Raw genomic sequence first — 27,624 nt, 5'->3', positions numbered from 1 at the left:
CTACTAATAGAGTTGTGGAACAAATTCAGATAAAGTTTAAAACTTGAGAGTCACCCGGTGTTTGCTGTGGATCTGGTCAGATGGAAGCCTTTTTGAGTCCTCAATATGATTCTGGCGATTTCATCCTGTTCCCTGAGCCATTTCCTGGAGCCTCACCTCTGTGCTGTGTTCTGAGAGCCTTGTAGCACTGATGTTTCGTCGTGTAGAATGGACACACAGCATGTTGAGTCCCTGACTATACTGATGTAAGGGTGAGCTGTCTCGTTTTCACCTTTGTTTTTTGCTTTGTTTTTTTTTTTGTTTCTGTCACTTTCATATTTTAAACTTGTATGTCTAGGATAAACATAAACTTAGGCAGTTTTCCATCTGGGTTGAAAATAGATGGAACATTTCATTCCTGTAACTTTATCTCAAAGTAGGGCTCTGTAGTACTTTTGAGTTCTATGTAGAAAAGGCTAGAAGGTATATGTACTCAAAACTTCCAATACGCCAGTCTGGATAACTATTAGTGGGGTATAATATTTTTATGTTTGATGTAGAAGGAAAAAGTCTTTAAGCCATGACATGGTATTACCGCCATTGATAAACCCCAGAATCACTTGTTCCTAATCTTTTCCTTCATAGAATTTGTCAAGGTTTGTAAATATGTGTGTGTGTGTGCACGCGCGTGTGCAATGCATGCATGCGTGTACCCTAGTGTGTGCACTCATTGTGAAGGTTCCTCTTTGGGCTGTGAAAGCACAGACAATTCACAGGAACATGCAGTGAACAGATGTTGGACTAGTGTTGTGGCTTTGCAAACAAGTCACAATGGTGATGATGATGATGATGATGATGATGATGATGATGATGATGATGATGATGATGATGATGACCACCATGACCATGACCACAGAATGATAACAATGATGACAATGATAGTGGCTTGCCTATAGTTAATGTTCAAATACAACAAGATAGTTTTTTTCTTTATGTAACAGGGGTTCTCTTACTTGAACTTCGCCATATTTCTTTAGGTAGTCCTCTTTGTTCTTCTCCTTGTAGAGGTAGGAAGCAGAGACTTAGGTAAGGTCTAGAACAAAATCATGGCACCCTGGCTGTAAGTGTCTTCCCACCCAGGTCTGCCTGCCTGCCTTACCTGCCATTGGAGACTAGCTGCCACAGTGGGCTATTGCCATTTATAAGATCTCTCAGCCATATTCCTCTAATGCTATTGCTGAAGAAGTAGCTTTCAACAGTAACAGTGAAAGGTGTCTTCCAAAAGAAACCCATCGTGGTGGGACTAATCATTAAGAAAGAATTTCGTCTGAGCAACAACAATAATAACAGTAATAAGAACACACATTATCGTTGCTGTGTAGCAAGTGTACTGTGAATGCTAAGCTCATCTATGTATTGATAACTCTGCAAGGTAGATGTTTTGTTAGTCCTTTTTCACAGATGAGGAAACCAAAGCTCCAGAAAGCAAACAGAAGCTAAATAACTTACATAGGTACCATTGCTGGAATGTCAGAGACATCAAGTTGTTAAATCACTTTACAAGTTCTTTCCGAAGGATTGTAGGTATTGGGGGCTCACAATATTTTTTCTCATCTTTTGGTATTTGCATTTTTAAAAGCCCATAAAGTTTGAAAAGAGGAGGCAGGTGGAGGAGAATGAGCATGCACACATATACCACTCCTGTGAATTCACATTTGTCTGTCGACCCTGTGTGAGGCTAGCGCCGTCCTGCAGACACTCAACTGCTTGTAAGTGGTGCTTTGAATTTTGTCTCCATGCACATGACCACAGAACTTGCAGGGATGTGGGTTAACCGCTGCATGTCCTCTGGTGCAAAATGCACATGAGGGAACTGAAACTTGAGAAAGTTCCAGAGAGAAAGCTGGCTCCTTGTTGCTGTTGGGCTGTAGCTTTCCTGGTTGTTAGCTCTCTGGCTTCCAATTATGGTTTTTGCTTCTCTTCCCCCTCATTAAATTCAGCAAGAGAATAGATGCTCTACTCTGATCATCAACGCCCAGTTAAGATTTCATAATTACCAATCAGTAATTAATCTGAATTTCAGTGTGTGCTAAATCACTTAGATGCGATTCTCTTCATCACACTCCCAATTTGAATCCCAAGAATGACTCAAATTTGCTTCTTTCCTCAGTTAAAATGGAAACAGTTTGGCAATGGTGTCTTTGAGGGCTTTACAAGGAGGTGACTTAGAAGGGGGTGGCTTTCTGGGAAAGAGATTAAACTATAGACTAGTCCTAACTGTGTTTTAAATAATGCTGACATATTTTGTTGATGCTGGCTATTTTATTTGATTGCTCTCTGTTCTGAAGTCTTCTCCTTTTTCCTGCTTTGAAATCTGTTGGTTACTATGGAAACAGTGTTGTTTTGGGTTTGGGTGGAGCTGTATCCACAAATGCGGTATAAAAGTCATTTATAAAATGGGTTAATATTTATTCTGGCTGGGCATATATGGAACTTGATGTAATGATAATCATGATCACACATGCAGAATAAATTTGCACTTTTATTGTTATTTTCTTAGTCTGTCTAAATGTGTGCCGTTTTGCTTGGAATGCGCTCTCATTTCCTCTCTGATTTGGATATTGCCATTTAAAAGCCAACACCCAGCGCCAGCAGAGCAAAGTGGAGTGGTTGAGAGTTGTATGGGCTCCGCAGGACTCCCACAGCCATGAGGGCTCATTTGTTCCGGAGAGGCTTCTGGGAAGGTCTCTTCGCATTCTACTTGAGTGTCTGCTGTCTAGCCTGGTCCTGCTCCTTCTCCTTCTGCTTTCTCCCTCCTCAGTACTGTGAGCCCATCTGGTGCCTCCCCATCCCATTCATGCTTGTGTGAGCAGAGAAGTGCAGTTATTAAGAACCTCACAGGAGCCAGGCGCTGCTGGCTCGCACCTGTGATCCTAGCAACTCAGGAGGCTGAGATCTGAGGATCGTGGATTAGAAGCCAACCTGGGCAGGAAAGTCTATGAGACTCTTATCTCCACTTAACTACCAAAAAAAAAAAAAAAAAAAGGCCAGAAGTGGGTAGGTCAAGTAGTAAGACATTAGCCTTGAGCAAAAGAAGCTCAGGGACAGAGGCCAGGCCCTGCGTTTGAATTCAGGGCTGGTAAATGAGGGTATAATGAAAGATGAAGGACTAATGATACATCCAGGTTCCAGCTGGAGGCTGAGGGAAGGGATCCATGGTAAAGATGGAAGGGATGGCTGTCGACAGGTTACAGAGGAGAAGCTCCCTGTATGTACCTTTGGGGCAGTGGTAAGAAGTCTTGTACGGAGCTCTTCTCCACAGTGCACTGAGGCATGGAAGAGCACGGCAAGGGTCCGTGAAACGTGGCCATTGTTGGCTTTTAAACACGAAAGGAGACTGAGGCAGGAAGATTGAAAGTTCAAGACCAGCCTGAGCTACATAGTAAGACCCTGTTCCAACAAAACAGAAGCAATGACAAGAACAGAATGCAATGCCAGGAGAACATCATTCACCACTTAAAGAAAAGAGGTGCCCATGTGCCCCACACTAGTCCTGGGGCTTGAACTCAGGGCTTAGGCACTGTTCCTGAGCATTTTTTTTTGCTTTTTGTTTTTTTTTTGCTCAAGGCTAGTGCTCTACCACTTGAATCACAGTTCCACTCCTAGCTTTTTGATAGTTAATTGAAATTAAGAGTCACAGACTTTCCTGCCTGGGCTGGCTTTGAGCCATAATCCTCAGATCTCAGCCTTCTGAGTAGCTAAGATTACAGGTATGAGTCACCAGCAACCAGCCTTGAAGGACATGATTTCTTTTAGGTGGTACTGTGGTTTAAACCTAGGAGCTTGTGCCTGCTAGGCTGGCTTCTTACCACTGAACCATGCCTCCAGCCCCATTTTCCCAGTTGTTTTTAGGATTGGGTCTTGCTTTTCTCCTAGTGGTCCACCTGTTTTCAATTGTCACTGAGTTCATCTTACCTACATGGAGACCGAGTCTCTAAGACTTTTCTGCTTAGGCCGTTTTGGTACTGGGATCTTCCTGCTGTCAGCCTTCCATGTAGCTTGAGATGAGGACAGGTTCTATTGTCCCCAACTATAGATTGAGAAAGGGATCTCTAGAGTTTCTGCCTATGCTGGCCAAGAACTTCAAACCTCCTGATCTCAGCCTCCCAGGCTCACTAATGCCTGGCCAGCAGGCATTTCTGAACACATCTGGTGGCTGGCTTGCAAATCCTGTTTGAAGTCAAGCAATAACTTAGATGACCCCACAGAAATTCCATGACCCTGGGTTCATGTTTATCTTATTAGGCTCGAGCCTTTGAAATTCATTTTCTATGTGTTTAGACAGGTATGTTTAGCTCCCCCAAAAGGAACAGAGGCCAAAAAAAAGAGCCCAAAACAAAAAAGAAAAACAAAAAAACCCCCGAAACCCAATGTAATAATTGCTTCTCTTAGGATAAAAATAATTGTGCCTCATAAGAACTGTTGGAATGGGTCTGGTATCTCAATTGAAAACCCAGCAGTGTTTTTCCCATTTTGGCTTTGAAATTCTGTGGGATCTACTTTTAATAATTCATTCAGTTCAGAAGAGTTTTGGGTCATTTACGATGTACCTGGTACAAAGCAGGATCCAAGGAAGCTTAGAGATGGCCAACGTTGCTGGTTCTCAAAGAACAGTATCCTTGAAACCTAGTAAAGTAGTAGATTCTCAGTCCTGTGCCAGGCCAACTGAATCAATTACTGAGAGATTCAGTCATCTTTGTTTCTACACTCTCAGTATGGCAAGCACAGGTCTGTCTCTACCACTGCTCATTTACTTAGAATACTAGCATAGTACTGTCAAGTTTAGGGCTGTCAGGCTGTATTATTGTTTCCAGGATGAACAAATAACCTGGCACAGAAAAAAGAAAGTTTCTTAGTCACAGGCCGTCCCTGACTGTTTTAAAAAGATATTTTCTTTCTTTATTGGAATTATCATAACTAGACTTAGAACATACTGTGAGCAAGAGTCAGGAAGAAGAGTCCCCCCTGATCATGGCTCATTTTCTCTCAGGATAATATATTTGAATCATTTTGTTAGTCATTTCCTTTTTGGAGAGAAGGACTTCTGTCTTTCTATCATCCACTCATTCATTCTCCATCCATCCATCCATTCGTCCATCTGTCTATCTTTCCTTCTATCCATCCATCCATCCACCAGCCATCTGTTCTTTGTTGCTGCCTTCCATTATTCCAGGGACCATGTAGGTCATGGAAGATGAGGAAAAGAGTTATTATCTTTTCTTCTTTTCTTTTACATAAACTTGTACTATCTGTGTTGTGCAAAACCAAGTACCAAGTCACTTCCTTAACTTTTGTTTTTTCTTTTGTATTTTTGGCCTTGGGCTTTCTAGCTCAGCAACTCACTAAATTCTGCCACAGTAACATCCATTTCATCCTTGAAGCTAAGTGTTCACTATATTGGGAAGACAAACAAGCAAAATGTGTACAAGGCTAAGTGTCACTTGAGAAACAGTTGTCATCATTCTTGCATTGTGTATGGATTGGAGGTGGCACTTGTCTCTTGTGTACCACTGCATAAGGAGAAAGAGCAGACAAGAGTTCTTACCTTAGCAGCACCTCTTTATAGCTTTCTAGATGGGTGATGGACCTCTTTCCCTTTTCTCAGGAGACTTCAGGATAGGGCTCCTGAACCCCACTCTCGCTGACTCAGCACCCCCCACCATCTTCTTTGTCTCCTGTTGTTTTCTACATCCACCTTCCCAAGCTGTTTTCTCAATGGAAGAGGAAGAAAAAAAAATGCTGCTGAAAACAATCCAATCCCAATGAGATTCACATTGCATAATAAATGCTTGTTTGGACATTGCTTGGACTGTCATTTTAGCAAGAATCTTCTGTTTGATTAAATAGCTTCTCTGTTATGTATTGAACAAAATGAAATGTATGTCATAACAGATATAACTAGATGATGACAACTTTTCTTGACTGTGAATTTCATTAAAGATATACATTTGTGTTGTATCCCTTTGAATGACAGAAGTTGACAAATAGCTGGGGAGAGTTGTTTTTACAGAAAAGTTAGCAGCTCTCCCAAGTTCAGATTTGCTCAACCCCAAGACAAAAATAGTAACAGGCCCAGAAAATTGGTTGAGATGGGGAACTGCCACTCAGCGCTAAGAACAGAGGGATGTAAAATCATGGCTCTTGAAGATCTGTGGCAGATGTAGACTAAGGTGAGCTGGTATTTGTTTTCCACAAGTGACTGTATAAACTTGTTTGGAGCTGTCAGCTTCATCAATTCTTGCCCTGATAGCCGGCCGCTCTACTCACACGATTAGAAGGGTAGATTGTTCATCTGAGGTACCTAGGAGATACTGTGCTTTCGGAGCCATTCCTGAATGCATATATGAATTTAATGCCATGTGAGATTGTATAGAAGAGGCTTGGGGGGAGCATAGCTTTGCTTCAGAGACCAGGCTCTGGATTGGACTGTCATCTGACTGACGGCTTCCTGGCTGCCCTATCTGGGCAAATTCCTTCAACAGCAGTGCCTTGGCATTATTAACATCCATTATGGCATTGTTAGGAAGAAGAGGACAGTTCTAGCCAGCTCATTACCCCTCCCCTGCCTTACCCCTGCTTCCAAGTACCTATAATAACTCATTGGATCCCTACATAACACAGAACCCTTTGAGATAGCTTCTCTTATCTCCATTGTACCGATGAGGAAACTGAGGTAAATGGGGCTCCAGGGAGGTTTTGTAAGGAGCAGTCTGGCCCTCACAGTCTCACAGCAGGTGCACAGACTGCCCTCTGGGTGTGCCATGTTATAATGCGCCATCAAGAGAGTAGCCTTACCCTGGGGAAGAGACTGCTAAGTCCAGGTCAGGGGGGCCCCTTGCATTTATTCATTGCCATCTGGGCTGAGAAGAGGAAAAGGCAGAGCTAGAGTGAAACGATTTCCAGTGCTGCAAAGGGAGAAAGGCCATGGAAGAAGAGCCAGGTGGAGAGGGCGTAGCTTTGTTGGGTTTGTTGACTTCCCAGCTCCCAGAAGCCTCAGACAGCTCGGCTCCCATCAATCCCCCTAAGAGGCCAGGCATGGAACAGTAGTAACTTGCCCTCTGATTCACCTTCGCCCCTCCCAGGGGAACACTTTGACCTGTGAGGGGAGGAGGGGTGCCAACAGGTGCCCCGAGGGTCACCCCCTGCTCTGGAGGTTGCTGACTTTGGCAGTGATCCCTGTGGAGGGGGCGGGGGTGTGAGCAGGACCTTCCCTAGGGGATGCTGCTCACCTGCTCCCAGCTTGGCAACCTGGGCAGTCACCTTGTTTACTTACTTAAATAATGTGTCCTGGCCCAGATTGGCAAACCGGACAGCTCAGCTTTGCAGAAATGTGTGTCTAATGCTCCAGCTGGATGCCCTCCTGCTAGCCACTGGCAGCATGTGCCTCAGTAGGAATTGTTCTTGGTTCTAGTGTGTGTGGGGAGTGTGTGGGGAGGACATAGGCAGGGAGGAGTAGCCAAATCAAACCTCAAGAAGAAGTTGCCTTGATGTGAGCTGTGTCCAGGGGAGAGAGACGCGGTGTGAAGTCACCTTGTGACTATCTCTGTGTGCCTTTCATCCGGGGATCACACAGTGTTTTATAGATGCTAATTGAAAGGACAGCTCCCCCCCACGAGACAGAGCTATTAGACCTGGTTCTCATGAGCTCAGAGGAGCTCAGCACTACCATTCAGATCCTGCCATTGGGACAGCCCATCACGTGTCATTCCTGAAGATGGAGTGAATTCCCAGACCAGCTTTTCCTGAGTTGAGCTCCAAAACGTCTTGAATCCCCAGTCACGTGTTGAGCTCCGAATACTCAGAGTGCTTGAGTCACAGAAGAGGCAGCTTGGTTGCTCACTCGGGGCTAGACTCAGACACAATCATCTTTTAGGTGGAAATGCAGTAAGGAGACTGACTTTGGGACTAAGTAGGTGGGTTTATAAATGATTCTGAGGGAGGCAGAGCATGCTGTCCAGCTTGAGCTGTGAAGTCGGACTTGAGTCCTTTAATTTGGACCAGATAGAGCTGCATGGCAGGCAGCAAACACATTTGGAGGTGGTGGTTGGTTTGAATTTTCCTTTGTTTTGGGGCAACTGGAACCACCCTGTCACGGAACGAAATGGAATTCAGTCCATGAGGAGAGTCCAGATTCCTAACGTTGCCGAAATGATTTCCCTCTGTCTCACATCTTCGCGGATTTTAAAATCCCATGGCGGATTTGGCTGAGGACACTTGGTGAAATTGCATCTTTACACGATGTGGCTTCTCACATGTTGAATTCAGTTTTAGAAAGTGAAGCGGTGCCTGGAACTTAGTCGCAGGCGAGTTTTCCTGTGTCGTCATGGGCCAGGCGGCTCTGTGAGGCCGCGTTTCCCTAGGAAAACCCTGAGCACTTCTGGAAGGCAGGTGGAAGGTGTTGTTTGAAGTGAGCCATATTTTATATTTTTCTTGAGAAATTCTCAAGCTGACTGTGTGACATGAACATCTAAACAGAGTGACTGGATTCCAACTGCTCAGCTCAGAGGGTGACACATTCTCCTCTTCTCCTTACTTTCAAACAACATGGGATATCATTTTTGTTTCCAGGCAAATAACATCTCTCCCCCTTCCCTTTTATTTATTTTTTGTCCCGACCAGCAAGTTGCTTTATCCAGTAGAGTGTTAGCAACGTGTCTCCCGATTTCATGTGGTCAGTGCTACCATGCCGTTACCTGCTGCCTCCGTCTTGATTTCCCTTCTCTCCTTGGTGAGCTGTTGAAGGCAGACCTGTCACATTCAGGTACAGATGGCTCAGGTGTGCCGACTGGCTGTGTTGGCATTGCTATGGTCTTCACACTCAGTTCAGCCTACAGGGGGCATCGGGTACCTGGAGGAGGGGCAAAAGCCAAGTTGTAATCACTCTCCATGAGAATATGCCACTTTCTGCCATGTCTCCCCGATGTCTCGGTTGCTGTGGTCTTGATTGGCTGAGCCGCTGTCCCTCACAGGCTGTATGTTGTGTGATGTCCTGGAGACTCCTGGGTTCCGTGGAACTTGCCGACCTAGCTTTTTTGGATGTGATGTTAGTCTGATTTTTTTTTTTTTAACATAGAACGAGAATAAGATATCAGCCCACTTTATTCTAATATGAAACAAAAGCCATTGTGACTGAAATAGAGAGTTCTGTGTGACTCACGCTGCCATAAAATATGCTGTGTACACAGAGTTCCAAAGAGATTTAGAACTTCTAGGCACCATTTTAGTGTATACGGCGAGGGCTGATTAAACTCAAGAGTGGACAGTCTTTTTCATCCTTCCAAGTAGCTGCCCCTCCTCGCAAAATAAAGAGTGACTTCTAAGCATTTTGGTTGTAAAGTTGCAGACTTCTGGGTGAAGCCATAATTTTTTTTATGTCTTTGTAGAACCAGCTGCCCCCATGTCCTCCTGCCTGTCAGAATCCCTCCACCACCCAAACGTCAAAGGCACCATCATCAGAAGATTGTATGCAAGGAAATTTGATTTAATTTTCCATACCATTCTTTTAACTAGAGATGGTGTAAAATCAAATTTGACTCAGCTTGCACGGGTGCCATTTAGAATAATGGATTCTCCTAACTCTTAGTGGACAGTGTAAAACTTTCCTTTTCCCTGTCTTGATTTTAGGCTAGACATGTCTGTTGGAGTGACTTGAGTTGTTGGCATTGTGTGTTTCAGACAGGCAAGCATTACCCTCTGCTGTCCTACAGACTTCCAGAAATGATCTCTGCATCAACTTTTTAAATATTATTTAAAAACAATATTTTATTTTTCGAGCTCTCACCTCACCAGGCTAGCTGAATGGTTCATTTATATCAAGATATGACCTGATTTCATTATCTTATTATTTATCATTATTTATGATTTCAGGACCTGTGAGCTTGTTGCCTGTCACCCAGGAGGCTAAATCAGTTTTTGTGTCTTACGAAAACTAAAAGCAGCATAATGAGTGCACTGATTCCTTATCTTATTACTCCAAAACTGTAGATTACTTTTATGCTTATATCTTACCTTACTTAAAAACAGGGAAAAGCAAGTATGTCGTTTTTATCCGTACTGAAATTGGGGAGGAAGAGCTAAAACAATGTCATTGGGAATGAATATTCATCTGCAGTGATGAGATTTCAAAAGAACTCTATCAGTTATCAGAGGGACACAAGCTGGAGGGAGATGTGGTGTTTTCTTTGAGCAATTACATGCATCTTTATTAACTGGAAATTGGAAGGAGGCTATGCAGGGGAAAGAGTAGAGAGATCCTCCCATCGGCTTTTTGTAGGTAATTTTTACACCTTGTTCAGTATTTAAAGACTTCGTAACTGCTGGCTGTCCCTCTCTGCACCCTTCCTGGGTCTCCCCAAACTACTGTGTGAAGCCTGACCTTGTTCCTTGATTTGTTTGTACATCTGTCAGGACAATATGTTATCTTCCCTTAAAAATGCAAATGTGCGCCTTGCAATCCAGAGCTCTTCAGTCAATAAATAAATTGAGGTAAAGACTGTACCTAATACCCATTTAATTTAAATTCATTTTATAAACATAAAGACGCCTTTTAAGAGAAGCTTTAATTCCTACTAGCACCTTGATTTGTGGTTGCCATGGAGAATGAAATCTGTCATTTGACAAGAAAAGTCACCCATTTATGACAGCACTTTATCTTGTCTCTCCAGGGGAAGAAAATGTCAAAAGTGAGAGCAGAAAAAAAAAATAAAGCCTTGAAACACCAGAATTTCTTGATTTCATTTTTATTATTCAGCTATCATATCCTTTCTGATAATAGCAACTTGGTGAAAATAAATAATGTTCCCACAGTAAAATCAAATATTTCCTATTGGAATGGACAAGGTTCTTTGTGACTGTCAGTGCTGTGAAGTCTGGCAAGAAATAGTGTTATTAGATAAACCTACGGTGCCCAAATCCCATTTTCTTTTCATTACAGTGTCAAAATAATTATACCTGTGTAATTTGGGTAAGAAATTGCAGAATAAGTAAAATGGTCCATTGCAAGAGATTGCTTTATACTTGTGTTCCTTACAGGGTGGGGTTTCCACAGCTCCAGAAATAAATGCTGGGGGAAAGTCTTTTTCATTTGAATAAAGATGTAGAGTAGGTCTTCCATATTATTTGCTAAATGGGTAGGTAAATGCTATATTCTGTAACTTTCTCTACATACCTATTTTCCAAATCAGAGTAAAAAGGCAGAACATTCTACCTTAACATGACCTGGGATGTTCCTTTCTTCAGTTTTTTTTTCTTCTTTCCAATATTTTAAATAGTAGCTCATCTTCTCTGATATTTATTTGGGCTTTTGAAAAATAGGATTATAGTCCTGAGAGGTTGAAAATACTTCAAATTAGGGCCCAGAGTGATTTTCTCCAGCTTGACCCATATCTGTGCAATGTGTGCGTGAATGCTGTATACCTACATGTATACTGTACCCTGCAGGGTTATTTGCTGCTGCTGCTGCTCTCTCTTTCTCTGTCTCTCTGTCTCTTCTGTCTCCTCTCTCTCTCTCTCTCTCTCTCTCTCTCTCTCTCTCTCTCTCTCTCTCTCTCTCTCTCTCTCTCTCTCTCTCTCTCTCAGATTTGCATTGCATTAAACAAAAAATGTTGGCATTCCACTCAGATAAGCCCATGGAAATAGCCTGGCTCCATCTTTGTGGAGGGGCAGGGTTTGTGAGTGTTGGAGTGTTCTGTAGCTTGATGGGTCTCAGAAGTGAAGTAATCTTGTATCTGAGAGATTGCATTGTAATAGCAAGCCTTTTAGTAAAGGTTTAGTGTAAGTATCTGACTGGTAGGGGAGCTGCTTTCTGGAGCTGTTGTGGTCTCTCCAAGATTACGAAAATGCAGAGAGAAGAAAGGGCTGAACTCTCATTTTCTTGAAATTGGCGCTGGGTGCTGGAGTCCTGGCCAATTCTGATTGGGATGTGCCCCAAGGAGCCTGCAGCACCATTGTCCCAATCTTGTGCCCGTGGAGGGGGCTGGGAACCAGGGCATGCTTTGCTGAAAAGAAGAAAGTAGGGAGAAGGAATGGGTAAGACTTGTGGCAAACAAACCTACCAATAAATACCAATAAAAACACATCTCGCAGCCGTCTCTTTTGATTGCCTGGGCTGAGCATGTCAGACAAACTGCATATTTTTACTCAGTGGTTGAGCCATTTCCCCTACTATTTGTGTGCCGGGGAGAGCTCAATTGCTGAAATGTGAGCCTGAGTACACTAAAACCTGCTCTATCATAGAACCTGCAAGAGTGCTGGAATCGAGTGAGCGATCTCTTTCCTTTTCACACTTGGAACTCTGCTCTTTACCTTAACCAAGATGCTCTCATTTTGTGGTGGTGCAGAGGCCAAGGTGGGTTCTTTGCTGTGGTTCCTGGGGATATTTCATGTATGTCTGTCCCTGGCCAAAAAGGAGAACAGGTTTGACTTTGCACAATGGGCCTCCCTCCGTTGATAACGAGATTGTAGTACAATAGGACAGTTAAATCCTCATACACATTCTCTTCCTCTCTTTTTTTGTACAAATCTGGGGACTTGAACTCACAGCCTGGGTGCTGTCCCTGAGTTTTTTTTGCTTAAGGCTAGTGTTCTACTACTTGATCCACAGTTCCACTTCCAGCTTCCTTGATGCTTAATTGAAGATCGGAGCCTCACAGATTTTCCTGCCTGGGCAGGCCTCAAACTTCAAGCCTCAGACCTCAGCCTCCTGAATAGCCAGGATTACAGCCATGAGCCAGCAGCTGCCAGCTGCATAGATATTCTTTAAACTTGTTTGTGTGTGGCCCAGGTTTGAATTTGCTTGAACCCAGTATATGCGTTATACTAAGTTTGCATTTTTGGCTAAGTTTGCATTTTTGGCTCTTATTTTATTGGATTTAAACATTTCTAAGATTATATTAAGGTATAAGTGTGTTATGTTGTATCATACAACAGACGATAGTATAATTTTCACCCTAATTTCTGGATTGGCTTTTTTTGGTTGTTGTTTTTATGTTTGTTTGTTTTTTGCTTTTTAAGGTTTCATGGTAAGCTGGGTGCTGGTGGCTCATGCCTGTCACTCTAGCAATGCAGAAGCTGAGATATAAAGATTATGGTTCAAGGTGCTGTGTCACTTCAGCCATGGCTGAAGAGGTGAAGCCATGGCTGAAGTGGCACAGCACCAGATTTGAATCAAAAAGCTAAGCAAGAGTGTGAGGCCCTGCGTTCTACCCAGTACCAACATATACACAAAACAAAGTTTCATGGTGAGCATTAGCAAAGACATCTAGTAACTGGCAACGAGATACAGATGAGAAAACCCTGCCTTGCGTGGCCCCATATCCTGTCTGTCAGCATTCTCGAACCCCCATCTTTCTGGCCCTCTTTGAAGACCCAAGTTTGTGTATTCAGCTTTTTCTGAGGGTAAAGGACACATGTCTGAGAGAAGTTGCCGTGGCAGAACTTCTCAGATGAGCATTTTCTGAAGTAATAAACCTGCAAATACACTTTCTTTAAAAATAAAGCTACAACTGGGTGTCCGTGGCTCATGTCTGGAATCCTTAGCTACTCAGGGAACTGAGATCTGATGACTATGGTTCAAAGCTAGCCTGGCAGGAAAGTCCATGAGACTGTTTTCCAATTAATGAGCAAAACGTTGGAAGTGATGTGGCTCCAGTGGTAGAGTACTAGCCTTGAGCAAAAAAGCTCAGGAACAGTGCTCAGGCCCTGAGTTCAAGCCCCAGAACTGGTACAATAGATAGGTGGATGAATAGGTCGATGGATGGATGGATGGACAGACAGATAGAAGATAGAGCCACCAGTACCAGTCAACATAGATTTATTAAAGAAAAAAGGTGCTATCCATGGATTTTGAGAATAGCACTTTCCTTCCCTTTCCCTCTTCTCCACCCCTCCCCTGTTTGTTTTGAGACATGATCTCACTGTACAGCCCAGGCTGGCCCTTGAATTCATGACCCTTCTTCCTCATCTTTCTAAGTGCTAGGATTACAGGTATGTACCATACACCTAGCCATTCTGTTCTTCATAAACAGGTCAAGCCGACTTAACACTTACCATGCTGTAGACACTGTGCAGTTTAGGTATGTCCCAGTATCTCTGTAAATTAGGAGCTGTTCCTTTCCTCATTTTCCAGGGGAAAATGATGCTAAACAGGACACACACATTGTCCTGTCACCCAAAGCTGGTACACAGAAGAGTTGGAATTTGAACATCTATCTTTTGTAGTCTTTAGGAGGATAGTGGACATTGCCATTAACAACTCAACACATAAATTATATCCTTGTCTTTGGTGTGAATGAGAGGTTAGAGAAGGAGCAGAACTCATGGTGTGTTCCATCACATGGAGCATCCTTTCCACTGCAATAATGAAAGTACCAGAAAACCTTATTTACATTTCAGAAATAGTTTCCCCAAATTTCCTGTTTTGCCAGACTTGCGTGCTTCTCCTCTCTTTCTCTTTCTCTGTTGTGCCTGCTACCCACACTGTCTGCTTTAAAAGCAAGCCTGGCTCATGTGTGTGTATTTGGTATTGCAATATATGCTCCATATATCTGCTCCACAAGGCCATTGCTTCCACCCCCCCCCCCCCCCGCTGCCCAGCCCCCGCCATGCTTTAATAATCAAAGGGAGGTAAACTGTTCTTTCCACAGTTGTTAACTCCTCAGCCTGGCTTCATTTTTGGCTGTCCTTTTTGGCAACCTTTTTTCTGTCCAAGTTGCTTTACCCGAAGGCTTGCTTCATTGTGTTATTAATGTAGTCAAATTATAGTCATGTTTTAATAACTTAATTGAATGAAAGAGAACACTTTGAACTGAAAAGTAAAATAGAGGTGTTTATTAAACCGTTCTTGCATATTCCTGCAGATCTCCCGTAGCAGATAAAGGAGGCCTAAGTTTGTTTGTGGCTCCTGCCTCTACCCACTTGTAAGTATCACCCATCGCTTTTTTTTTTTTTTTTAATGTAATTTGAATCAGGGAGATTGACACTGTTGGAAGTATAGTCCTTTAAAATACTTTGAATCTTCCTATTAACAGAAAACAATTGGGCGTGCACCCCCAACATGGAAACTTGGGCCTTTAAAGGCATGACATGTGAGAAGCAAGTGCATCTTGTTTTTCTCTCATATTGCCGTTAATTAATTCTTTGAAATTCCTTCCCATCTACTACTGCCTGAAGAGTTCTTATCATGGGCTTTGTCCAGATTGTATCAAAAGCAGTGTTTTCCTAAACATTTAAGTGAGTTATTTAGGACCCCTTTGGGAGCTACTTTTCAAGTTTTCTTTAATTAAAAGGGAAGGGTATTAATGACTAAAAGCTAACATGGAGCAGGTTATTTATTGCTGCTCATTAAATTACTTGGTTTGGTCCCAGACAAAGTGAATATTACATTTAAGAAAAGCTCTGCCCTTTTCTTAGTGATTTTGTTGGGAGGGGGTCTACACACAGAGATGCGGTTGAGGATGTGCACCTTGTATTTCAAGATGGTGGGGGAGGTGTGTGCTCTGGCAGACATTTACGCCTGTCATTTTCTGAGAAGAGTTTAGCACCGAAAGCATGTTTGTGCGCATGTGTTACTGAAAATGCATACGTTTCCTCTTTAAAAACTGACTCTATGGAGATGTGTATCATTCATAAGAATTCCTGAACAGCACCACCCTTTCCATTTTGGGGGGTATGTACAGAGCTATGTCTCTTGAGTTTTTGCAGATCACACAATATATGGTATATTGCTCATTTGAATGCTATTTCAAAACCAGCCTCTGAATACACCACGTAGGAGATGCCCATTTGAAGGGAAGATGTTTTTCAAAATGAGCAAATGGAAGGACCACAGGGGCTGATCATTCTGACTCAGAGCATCAGAAATGGGGCTGGAAATAGGTATCCCGTGACAAACCCTTCTGCTGACTCTCGTGCGGCTGCTTGTCAGTTGTACACTCGCTCCGAAATGAGGGGATTCTGATTAACATCACTGTCAGAGCAGTAGCATGGAAACCTTTCTAGAGCTGCCATCCATATACCTGGGTGTGCAAGGGATCACACCTAGTGGGGAGCTGACACAGGGGCGTCTTGTTAACAATGCAGGTTCTCCTGAAGGAGATGTAGGGTGGGAGTTCAGCCCTGCATCTTTCACAAGTGCCACATCTGGACCAGCAAGGTTCATTCATCGATACTGCAGTCTTCAATATAAAGGAAGGGGTATAAAGCAAGTCCTTGGGGGTGTTTTTCCCTTGCTGGACAATCATGTCTTTCTTTCCTGAAGTACCTATAATGGCCTGCTGTGTGGAGGTACTCGCTGTGACTCTGAATTAGTGCCAGTGACCCTGCCCCGTTCATCCTGTGAGGATTCAGGTCTGTGAGCTGGACTCCAGGGCCCAGAGGAGTCTTTACAGGTGCTGCTTGCTTCCTCTTTTTTCTCCCCTTGGTAAGAAGGGCATCCTGTGGGAAGAGTGGTGGTGAGCTAGCAGTCTTCCTGTGGAGAGCTCAGGATTTTCCTGCTGAACTCTGAAGTATCTGTTAGTAAGGATTTGATGGCAGAACAAGGTGGGAATTACAAGTCATTCCAGGTCTGGTTGAGTCAGAGCCCCTTTGAGCTTGCTGTGGCCATTGTCCGAAGCGCAGTGTCTGGTTTGTGAGGAGCTCTTAGGCCTCTGTTGCCATGCGAAGGTGGGGGGGATTCTATTACAGTTTGTATTTCCTTGTGTGGAAGGCAGAGGTCATTGGGATGCTGGGGTTGGAGCTTGGTTTGTATTTGGGAGGTCCCTTTACCAAGGCTCTTGGGAAGCAGACTGGGACCAATGCGTTTGGCTTGGCTCCCAACACCATCCTGTTATGGAGGGGGAGCAGTTTCGTCTTCAGTGGAAACTGGGATCTAGTTCTCAGAGATGACATTGATCATTTCATCCGCTGTGGGCCTGATCTCTGGATGTGTGGGTAGGCTCATTTGTTAAAAATTGGGAGTTGAATGAACTTCGTGAGGCCATCGTTACCGGATGTTTCTCACTCTGCATTGAAATCCTATTCAATCCTACACTCTGATTCAGCCAGTAAGACTGCCTCGGTCAGATGTGCATCCTCTCTGGCCGTTAAGATAACCAAGGTAACCAGCTTTCACATATGCATTGGCACATGCCACTCAGCTTGAAGAAGGCATCTCGTAATGCCTATTTTGAGCCAGCCCGTCTTGCCTGGTGGGCTTTATGAGGGATGAGGCTGGGGAAGGGGTCCCTGTGCTCAGTGATTTTATTTGGCTTGTCTTGGCCTTCAGTATAAGGCCATGTCTACCCTTATTGGTTTTCATTAGGAGGTTAGAAGTAGATAGGTTAGGCCTGTAGAATTTTGGTCTTAGAAATGGCTTAAAGTCCACAAGCTCCAATTACTGTGATGGGGGCTGCATACCTAAATCTGTGGGTGCATGGCGGGCAAATGGCACAGACTTTCTCTACCGGGACCCAGTGTTCCTTCTCTCCAGCCAGTTGTTGGGACTTTGAACTAGATTTGTTTTTTTTTTTTTTTTTTTTTTTTATAGATGTCACAAAGCAGAGTAGGCTCTGTGTTAATAACTGTGGACTTCACGCTCCTTGGAGGTTTGTTGGTTCATTTTACCCATTGGGACAGGGAAAGGAAGGGATCAAGGCCAGTATGTGGACTGCACTTCCATTTCTGGGAATACCAGCTGGTTTTCTCAGCAATTGAAAAGCTATCAAACAACCACACTTCACTGCAGTCGCCTGGGATCGGGGGAAGCGGGGCGGGGCGGGGTGGGCAGGCACTTCTGCTCTGTGACCATCCAAGAGTGACAGGTCTTGACCAAAGCAGTGTCCACTGTCAAAAATGTGCACCTCATTCTTCGCAGTTCAGCCCTCCCAGATATTAAAATATAACAACAGCCTCTTTGGGGTCAGTAAGCCTGAACCTCATCATTTATCCCAGAGAGAATAAAAGTATATCTAGAAACTCATCCACTGTAGTGTTTACTCTGAATGGTTCCTATCTTGTCTGGCTGTCTTTTTTTTGTTCTTAATATGCCATGTTATTTAAAAAATTAAAAAAAGATATTAATTGCCAGTGAATTTCTCAGTCTTCCAAGTTGTACTTATCAACATAGCTGCCGTAAAATAAATACCTCTGTATTTGCCCCCTTGGTGTGATGGTGAACTCTGTACTTAAACTCTTGAGTGTTTAGTCTTGAGGCCAGTTGCTATAGAGTGTAATTGGTTTCTGCCTGCGAGCTTTCTTGTTCCCTCCAGAGTTCGTCTGATGACATTGTTTCGGAAGATGCAAGGTGGTAGGTTTTAGAAATGGGTGTACGTTTGCCTTCACAGGGCGAGGGGGTGCTGGAAGTGTTTAATTTTAGAGACCTCCGAGGGTGACACATTTTGCAGCTGCATCTACATCTTTGCCCTTTTGATGCCAATTTTTGCTGCCAGGGGCTTCGTGGGGATGCACACCTTCATAAACCACGGAGGTGCAATGTTTTTCTCTTACCCCACTGTGTCCTAAGAGGCTGTTGTTTTGCCTGTACAGCTAGTAACCCAGAGCTAGCCTGGAGTGACCAAGGGTATTTTTTTTTTATTTGAAGCTTTAACTGTTCTCCCAGTGAGATCTTTCTTGAAAGAATGTTTGGGTAATTTAACAGCTACTCAAACAAGACCCACTTTGCCTTCAACTAGGATTCCAGCATATTCGACTTATTTTTTGTATTGTTTAAAAAATAATGGGTGACCGCTTGATGGTCTAGTCGTGGTGTTCCAAACTCTGTGTCTTCCTAAAGCCATGTTCCCAACCCTCTGCCTTTCACTAGCTTATCAGAGCATTTCTAAACTACTGGTGTTTTAATTACTGCATTGTTCATCAGGTTAAATTGTATTTAATTGGCTCTGTGTTTTATCTTTTTGTTTCAATGAAAGGATTATTGGGGGTATTAAAAAGCCCATTTAAATGAAGCTTCATCATTTAAAACACATATAAAAATTCTTTAAGATGTCTTTTATTCAGATCTCTTTATCTTCCCTCACAAGCTTTCTGAGCATAAGTAGGGCATGTTGAGGTTTATCTTTGCTTTTATGTGCTCGAGCCACATGCTTAACATTGAGCGTATTCGAGTTGCATTTCATTGGGCTTTCACAATCCTTTTATAAAGGGACTGATCTGTTAACATCCCCCTCTTTAGATCTAGCAGACAGGATGTTCTTCCATACAAAGAAGTGCTCACAGTCTTTCTGGCCGGCCAGTAAGTGAATGATTTCAGGCCTGGTGGGCAATACTTGTGTCCATGCGTAACTCAACCCTACCACAGTAGTAGGCAGCTGCATGTAATTTTGAACTCCACTCATTGAACTGTAATAAAACAATATAAGCACTGCTTGGGGGGAAGATTGGATGTAGTTATCCTTACACAAGGCTCAGGCATATGAAAGCAGTGCTGGCTGACAAGAGGATTTTGAGATTTGATTTTGATTGAATTGCAGAATTGAACAGGCCAGGAATGTCAGTGGAAGGCTAAACGCCTGTAGTGCCATAAAGTTTTATTCATGTGAGGCTTTCCAATATCAAGTAGATGGATTATTGGAAAAGGTGTCAAGGGACATGAAATGGAAGTGCCCACAACATAAAATGTAGGCAGGAGGGGAAAAATGACTTCTTGCTTAGTATATAATTAGGTCTTAAAACAAAACAACAACAACAAAATACCAAAAAGAAGCAAAATATCCTGTAAAATTATTTATTTTTGCCTTTCTTCAAAGAAACAAATGACTAACTCATTAGAGCATTTCCTGGGAGAGAAATTTGACTTTGTGGTATTTAGGTAAGAGCTTTCCTTATTCCATTCTTCACTTGTGTTTGCAATTAACATAGGATGATGGACAGTCTTTAAAAGGGAAGGGAGGATGGAGCAGAATAGACATCGAATATTATATCAGAAAATGAGAGCCTCATGCTTAAATTCCGACTTGTTGACTTACTTTTTTTTTTTTTTTGCCAGTCCTGAGGCTTGAACTCAGGGACTAGGTACTGTCCCTGAGCTTCTTCAGCTCAAGGCTAGCACTCTACCACTTGAGCCACAACACCACTTCTGGCCTTTTTCTGTGTATGTGGTACTGAGGAATCGAACGCAGGGCTTCATGCATACTAGGCAAACACTCTACCACTGAGCCACCTTCCCAGCCCCATGCTGACTTACTGTGTGACTTGGTAACCTGTACAGAATCACGCAAGCATTTGAACATGGCAGCTCTTTGCTCTTTGGTCATGAGTTTAGTAGATCCACTGTAAAGTTATGCAACGGGTTGTCTGGGGAGGGGAGAGTTTATTACTTCATCTCTCATGTATGATGTTTCTACTTAGGTCATTAGTGACACCCACCTGAAAATTGCCAGTAAGGAGGAAGAAACACCTGTAATTTTTCAGTTTTGAATCTATGTGTTTAGCATTTCCAACCCTAGTGGCTTTGGTTAAAGAGTCAAAATTAGAAGCCTCATACACTTTGCCTCTAATACACAGGTGTGAGTTTTCTTTGTCCTCCACCTACTTCTTGTTCTGATGTATTATGTATTGAAAAACATGTTTATTTGTAAATGAGGCTTTGTGAGGTGAAAGCAGGAAACCTCAGAAAGGAATTTTCAACATGAAGGGCTTGGGGTTTCAAAGCCCCTCTTAGACATGTTGGGAAAGAAATACCACTCTCAGTGGCTTAAGTTTGCTCTCAGTTTGGTAAATCTTGTACTTACCTCAAACTCCATAGATTTGTAGTAGAGTGTATTTAGTATTTGCTTTGATTGTTTTAGTTTTTTCTAAGAATAAATTCAATACATTCTTTTTTGCCTGACTTGTAATACTTTCACTGTTTTTCAATAAATGTTTATCGAATCAGACAACCATTTGCTTATGCAGAGCTCTTGAAAGAAAGTCCTCATTGGAGTGGCGAGCTGCCATGATTTGTCAATGACCTCTTGCAATTGTGTATTGCATCCTGCTTTCCTATAGGGTGTTGGCAGGAAAAACAAATGGAGGGAGTGATCTGCTGTTTGTGGAGTTACTCCTAATTTGTGTGGGAGGGGAAGGGAAGAGCCCGTTGGGAGTTGATGGAAGGATATCCGCAAGGTAGCAAAGAGCTGCCTTTGAACTTGGGAAGAGTCTGGTGAATTGTTCCTTGCTTGATCTGCACCAACACAGTGACATTCTGGATTTAAGGAGACGCATTACAGCCTTACCCTTCACTGTACCTCCTAGTGACTCTTCTCCAGTTACTGCCACAGACACATGCAGGAAAATTTCATTTCATTTCTATCTCCCTTTCACACTGGATTGAGGGGTGGCAGGCAGGGAGCTCACAGGTAAAATTTAGAGAGGTGTTTGCCCTCCGTGCTGCACCTGAACTTGAATGGGCCTGCGGGTAATCAGTGCCTCTCCAAACTTGGCAGGCTACGCACCTTGCTGGCCTCCCCCTTTTTGTAATAAGAAACCCATCTTGGGCCTGCTTTGAGCACATTCACTTTTCTTGTGCTTTCTGTAAGCGGTCCTGGTTTGTGTATCCCACATGAGAAGTGGGCCACTAATGTGGTTCTACAGTGCTGGCCATTGCTCTTGCAGTGCCACTGCCCCAGATTGGCACATATTCTGCTTCTGAATTAAAGAGCAGTTTTGCATCAGGCCCGGTCATAACATGTGTTCTGTGTTTTGACCCCCCCTGGAGTGCGATTTGACATTAGCTAACAGACGTTGCGTGCTACACACCTTACCGAGCTTTTCATTTGCAGGCCTCTCTGTGCAGAAGGCACGGGCTGGCATTCCCAGCTTGGAGTTTTTGAAGGATTCATATGTAGCAATGATTTGGCACTGAGACTGTGGAAGTAGTAACTTAATGTTCAAAGCAGAGACTTTTTTTCTATAAGCATCTTAACGTTGGACAGCAAAACAGCCCAGAGGAATGATCTTTGCTATGGATAAAACCATAGCCATCATCTATTACTTAGGGGTGTCTCGTCCATGGCAGTCCTTTGAAGCTTCCCATGTCATTCCCAAGAAATTCTGTTATTTACAGGTAGGGAATTACTGCTTAGACAAATGAAGTCATTGGTGCAAATTCACAGCTCAGAGACAAGAGGGCCTAACCTTATTCTAGCTGTTGCTCTTGCTACCCATGTTCTCATTGCTGCCTAACCCAGCTAAGTTACATGGGTCATCTGGAGATGTTATTATAGCTACAGGCTCCCTTTTTTGGAGAGGGATGGTGAGTTTCTAAAGCATGGCCTAGATCTTATAAGTTAATAGAAGGACAAAAGCATTAGTGCCTGCAGGAAGTCTTACTGACCCCAGGTAAGATTTCCCTCCCTTCTCCTTCCCCCTCTCTCTTTCCCTCTCATTCCCCTCCTCCCTCTCCCTCTTTTCCTCTCTCCTTCTCTTCCTTTCTCCTTCCTTCTCTTCCCCTCCCTCCCACCCTCCATCTTTTGCAGTACTAGGGTTTGAACTCAGGGCCTTGTGCTTATTAGGTAGACTCTCTACCACTCGATCCAAGACTCCAGCCCATTTTGGCTTCAGTATTTTGTTTGATTTTTTTTTTCAATAGGGTCTTACATTCCCCGTCCCCCCTCCCTCCCTGTCTCTTCCCCCCCTAACCCTCCCCCCCTCCACCCGGCTTGGGCCTGGCCTCCAATCACCATGTCTAGAATTATAGGAATGAGCCACCGTACCCAGTAAGATTTTGTACATATCTTTTGTGCAAATATTGAAAGACACACGTGTAAGGAACAGGGAGGTGGGGGGAATCCTTAGCACTGGCCAGGAGGTCGCTGGCAGTGGCTGTGATTGTAGTCTTAGAAGGAGCTTGTTCCTGCCCTGGATTTCCCTCCTCCAAGGCAGACAACCTTCATTTTCCTCAGCAGGGAAGTGTTGCTTAGAGCCATCAACTCCTGCAGGGTTCCATGAGGTCTGGCGCTGTCTTCTGTGTGGTATGTATGAATGAAACCTCCTTCCAAAAAGTTGAAATCAAGATTGAGAAAACTGGAAGAATGAGTCATTTGAGGTTCTGTTCTCAGAACATGTCCGCACTTGTCTCTGGCTGATTCCAAAGCACAGAAATTTCTCTGTGATCTTGAGACCAACCCAATAGCGCCACAGGCTGGGGACCAAGCTGTTCACCCGTGAACCTTTGGAAGAGGGCATTTCATCCCCACACGAAAGCACCAGTCGCTGCCCAGGTCTGCAGGAACCTTCCTGTGCTTCTCCTCTAGTAAATGGCTATTCTATGACTGTCTCTGTGCCCCCTGGGATCTCCTGTGAGCTGACTCCATCACGTTTGATGCACAAGGCCAGCCATCTACATAAATGTAAAGAATGAGTACTGGTGACTGGGTAGACATAGGTGGGGACAGAAGTGTTCAGACCACACATAGGTGGGGACAGAAGTGTGCAGACCACAGGCATGGTTTGTTTGACTCATCAGGTGTCTTACATAAAGCATTTTAGTACTTTACATCTACTGAGATTTCCTATGCGAAACCTTAGTGTTCTGGCTTTTCGTCATGGTGGATGTAATATCACCTGCCCCCAGTCCCGTACAGGGGCCAGGAAGCCCAGCAATGTGGGGCTTGTCAGTGTCCTCTCGGCTGGGGACATGTGCCTACAGTGTCAAGTTCCTTCCTGTCTGCTTCATTCTTCTGAGGGACTGCCTGGGCCCATGGGCACTGAGCTCGCTCGTAGCCCTGACAGGAAGTGGGGATTCGGGTATGGTGGGAGGTGCAGTCACAGTAGTATTGATGGTTGCTCCCACAGAGACATGTGCAGACAGATTTCTGAAAAGTGCGTGCTTTTCTTTTGACTGGTCCTGCTTGAACTCAGGTTCTGGGCACGTTCCCTGAGCTTCTATGTGCCCTACCATTTGAGCCACAGCACCACTTTTTCCAGCATTTGTCTGAGTAGTGTATTGGAGATAAGTGTCTCACAGACTTTTCTGCCTGAGCTGGCTTCAAACCAGGATCCTCAAATCTTAGCCTCCCTAGTAATTAGAATTACAGGCATGAGCCACCGGCACCTGGCTATTTTTTTTTTTAATGCTTTTAATCCCTTAAGTGATTTAAATTTTCTGGAAGCTGGGCATCCCATCCCAACAATGGAGCCATAGAAAAACATGCTCGTTGGAGAATTATGAGGCATGTAATTTTGTCTTTAAATTCTTACAAGTGAATCTTAGGGACATGACTTCATACGTACCTCTGAGACATTACAGTGTTTTAATAACACTTTCCTGCTACATGTAATGCTTCATTTTTACTTTTATTAATTTAACTTTTTTTTCAGTGTGTGGCAGGGAGGTGTTTCCCCAGGCCCCGGCTTTACCCTGCTCTGCCTGGGAAGAAGCAGGCAGCTTCCTTTCCTCCTTCGCTCTGTCTGGTAGACGCGCCAGGGCCATGCCGCATCCGTTTACAAGAGTTTACAAGGTTTCACCTACTCTTTGGTTCCTGAATATTCTTTTCCTCGCTCAGTTCCCTCCCTGCTTCCTTCTGAGCTGCCAACCCCACATTATATCACCTGCATTTGGCAGCTGGACTTTTGCCATCGCTGAGCCCGAGCCCGCATTTCCTCAGGTAATGAAAAAAATTTAAAAAATCAAGGTGCCCACAAGTGACAGAGGCTTTTCTGGAGAAATGGTGGCCGAGGCGCTCTCCCCCCGTTTCTCTCTGGGGCCTAGACTTGTGAGCGAGAAGCAAATGCTATTTTCTGCTTCATTCCCTGTGACAGATATTCTACCTAGAATATCCGAGTTCATACATGGAATCATAGATGTCGTCCTTTACTCATGGTTCACTTGGTCATGCATTCATTCGTTCACTCATTTATGCATGCATGATTCATGCATTCATTTGCCCAACTGCTCTTTGCAATAGGCACTCATCAACTACAAACAAAGTATTTATCAAGTGAAAGCACCCTTGGGATCTAATCCATAACACAGGGACAACTGGAAAATCAGAGCTGTAGGGAGTCATCCAAGAAAGATCTTTTGAAAAGGGCCATTAATTTCAAACTACCTTAGAATCTCAGAACTTGTTCAGAAGGTCTTATTGTTGTTTCCAGAGCCATCGGAAGTGGTTATATTCTATAGGTAAGCTGTGGACTTCTACCGAGCAAGATAATCCGAGCTATCATTTACATTGTGGCGCATTTGCATGTAGTGGTCTCATCGAGTTGTTCAGTACACACCTTTCCCAGTGGTTCCTGGCAGCCTTGATTCAGGTAAACCTGAGGCTCTCTACCCTTTCCTTTATGCTGGTTAGTGAACCGGCTTGTATTTCTGCAGCTCTCCCAAGCTTGATTTCTTCCTGTGTAAAATGGCTGTTTACCGCACTGCTGCCAAGCCACGCACCATAGGTAAAGAGTGAAAGGAGGAGCATGTGGAAGTCCTGTCCACCGTATAGTCTATACGCAATAATCACCATTGCTGTTCTTCAGATGAATGATTTTTTTTTTTTTGGTTCCCTACCCAGGCTTGCTGTGCAGCTGGAAATGGATAACCTTCAATTCGCTTTCCAGAAAATTGAGGCCACTGACTTACTTTATTCTTGAACTCTCTGCCCTCCGTTCCTCTCCTCCCTCCTCCCTCCTCCCCCTCCCGGGCTCCCCAGCCCCTAGGTTAAATCACAGCAGAGGTGTGAGGAGAGCATCTCTTGCTTGGCTGCTCCAGCCTGCCTGTGTGCCTTTGGCTTGCTTATCTGATCCAGGAAATGCTACCTCCCCTCAGCCATGGAGGGACCAGTCCTGTGGGCTGGCCCCTAGAAACACAATTAGGAAGGTTAACAGGAAAAGCGGGGCTCAGGAGCAATTCCAGGCAGCTGGCAGCCTTGCCGAATTGGAAGTGCCCCACCAATGAAAACTGCAACAAGAAGCAAATTAAACCTCCTATCTGCCATCTCACTCTCTTCTCTCCCCTTTCCTGTTTGGACTTGAAAGGCGATTGGAGCCAGGGCCCTGACAGTTGACGGAAGTGCTGCAAGGAGAGAGTATTTATTTACAGTGAGTTGGGCGATGCCGGTTCAGGATGCGGTTTCTTGCAGGAAGTTCTGTCCCCACCCCCGCCTGGGTTTGATCATTTCTCCAAAAAAGAAGAAAAAAAAAAATCCCTGATTGTTTGAGGCCTCTGCTCTGACTTGGAGCAGTGCTGTCTAACCTGTCTGGACTTGGAGGGCTTGGCTGAGGGCACCCTTGTAGGAGGGCCTGGCATGGGGTGAGTGGCACCCATTGGGCCCAACTCCCAGCAGATGTGTTCGGGCGCGGCGATAATCATTAGGCATTTAAAATAGGGAAGTAGGCTGCTACACGTGCTATAAGCTGTGGTTGGCAGGGGCCATTCTGTTCGTTAGCAGGAGCTAGTGCCAGCTGCAATGCTGTACTGGGTGTCAGAGAGAGAGAGAGAGAGAGAGAGAGATCACTTGAAGGTGAAGTCGGAATCCACAAGGCACAGGTAGCAGCAAGTAGTCCTTATTAACTGCGTGGGCTAAGACTGGCCGATGAAGCCCACTGAAGCAGGCTCGGGACCCAGCTGGTGTTCCAAAATTTGGAGTCCTTTTGGCCTTTAAAGGAGTGGTATGGAGCATCAGGAGGAAAGGACAGAAGAGGGAACTGTGCTCCACTGAAGAGGTACTTCAAGGGAGGACCTTGTTACTTTCTTCAGTTATCCTGTGTTACAGGAGAAGGTTCTCATCAATCAGGAAATAGTCCATATTCTTTATTAAAAACTACACACAACATGCGTTGGGACAAAACTTACAGTCTCTGACGTAAGACATAGGAGCCTGAGGAGGATGCCAGCCAATCTGTCCCCCGGGCCTTGGTGTGGTTCTGGTTGTGGCTCAAGGCTGAGAACCACAGACAGACACAAGACAGTGACCTCCCACTGTGTACATCATCAGAATCACCTGGAGAGCTTCCTAAACCCGCAGCTGGAGCCTCATTCAGCCTAGGTGTGGTCAGTACACCCTCCACATCTGCAGCCGTGCACATTACCTGCATAGCCCTTTCCTAGTGGTCATGGGCAGTTGTCCTGGACTGGTGATAGTCTTTGTGAATGTCCATGGTTAGAAAAAGACCAGAATCTAAGCACCGTGGCATGGAAGAGCATGTTTGTGGCAGTATGTGGAAGCTTCGTTGACAGTGTGTGTGACAGACAAGGAAGAGGAGGGCCTGGGCCCCCTGTGTCTTCTCCACAAGTCCCAGATGTCCTTCATCTTAGGAGGCCCTCTGGAGGAATTTCTGCCACTGGTGAACTCATTCCTCCTTCGGAGAGACTCTGTCCGTGTGCCTAAATTACCTAGATGTTTTTAAAAAAAGGAAAGGAAACGGTAAATGTCCACCCACATGTTCTTCGCCCACCATTTTACTCAATCTCTTTCGTGTACAAGGAGTTTGGCTTCTAAAAGTCTTCAGGCATCCGTGAATAGGGCTAAACGTATGATCTAGCTCACGGACTTCCCAAGCCGACTGTGGCAGTCTCTTGCAGTATACAAAGAGTGTTCTAAGATATACCCAGTAGAGACACCTCTTGTCTCTACTGTGTGTCAAGCACCTCTTAGACTTTTGGCTAACGGTCAATATTGA

The 27,624-nt window shown here is 44.2% G+C and overlaps 1 protein-coding gene across 4 annotated transcripts in view; it reads left to right on the top strand.

The window, feature by feature from the left end:
• Foxp1 (forkhead box P1) overlaps positions 1 to 27,624 on the top strand; it is a 645,990-nt gene that overhangs the window by 154,709 nt on the left and 463,657 nt on the right. The window contains exon 3 of one of the 4 annotated variants that reach the window (XM_070018955.1): positions 14,895 to 14,954. The exons of the other annotated variants lie outside the window; for them this stretch is intronic. The gene's annotated coding sequence lies outside the window, so the exon portion shown is untranslated. The remainder of the gene's footprint in view (positions 1 to 14,894; positions 14,955 to 27,624) is intronic. 4 annotated transcript variants of the gene reach the window in all.

The sequence above is a fragment of the Dipodomys merriami genome, unplaced genomic scaffold, assembly GCF_024711535.1.
Source record: "Dipodomys merriami isolate MVZ:Mamm:240054 unplaced genomic scaffold, mDipMer1.0.p SCAF_13, whole genome shotgun sequence".
In the NCBI taxonomy this organism is placed as follows: Eukaryota; Metazoa; Chordata; class Mammalia; order Rodentia; family Heteromyidae; genus Dipodomys; species Dipodomys merriami.
Note: the sequence above shows the minus strand (reverse complement) of the source record. Positions and strands in the feature narration are given on the sequence as shown.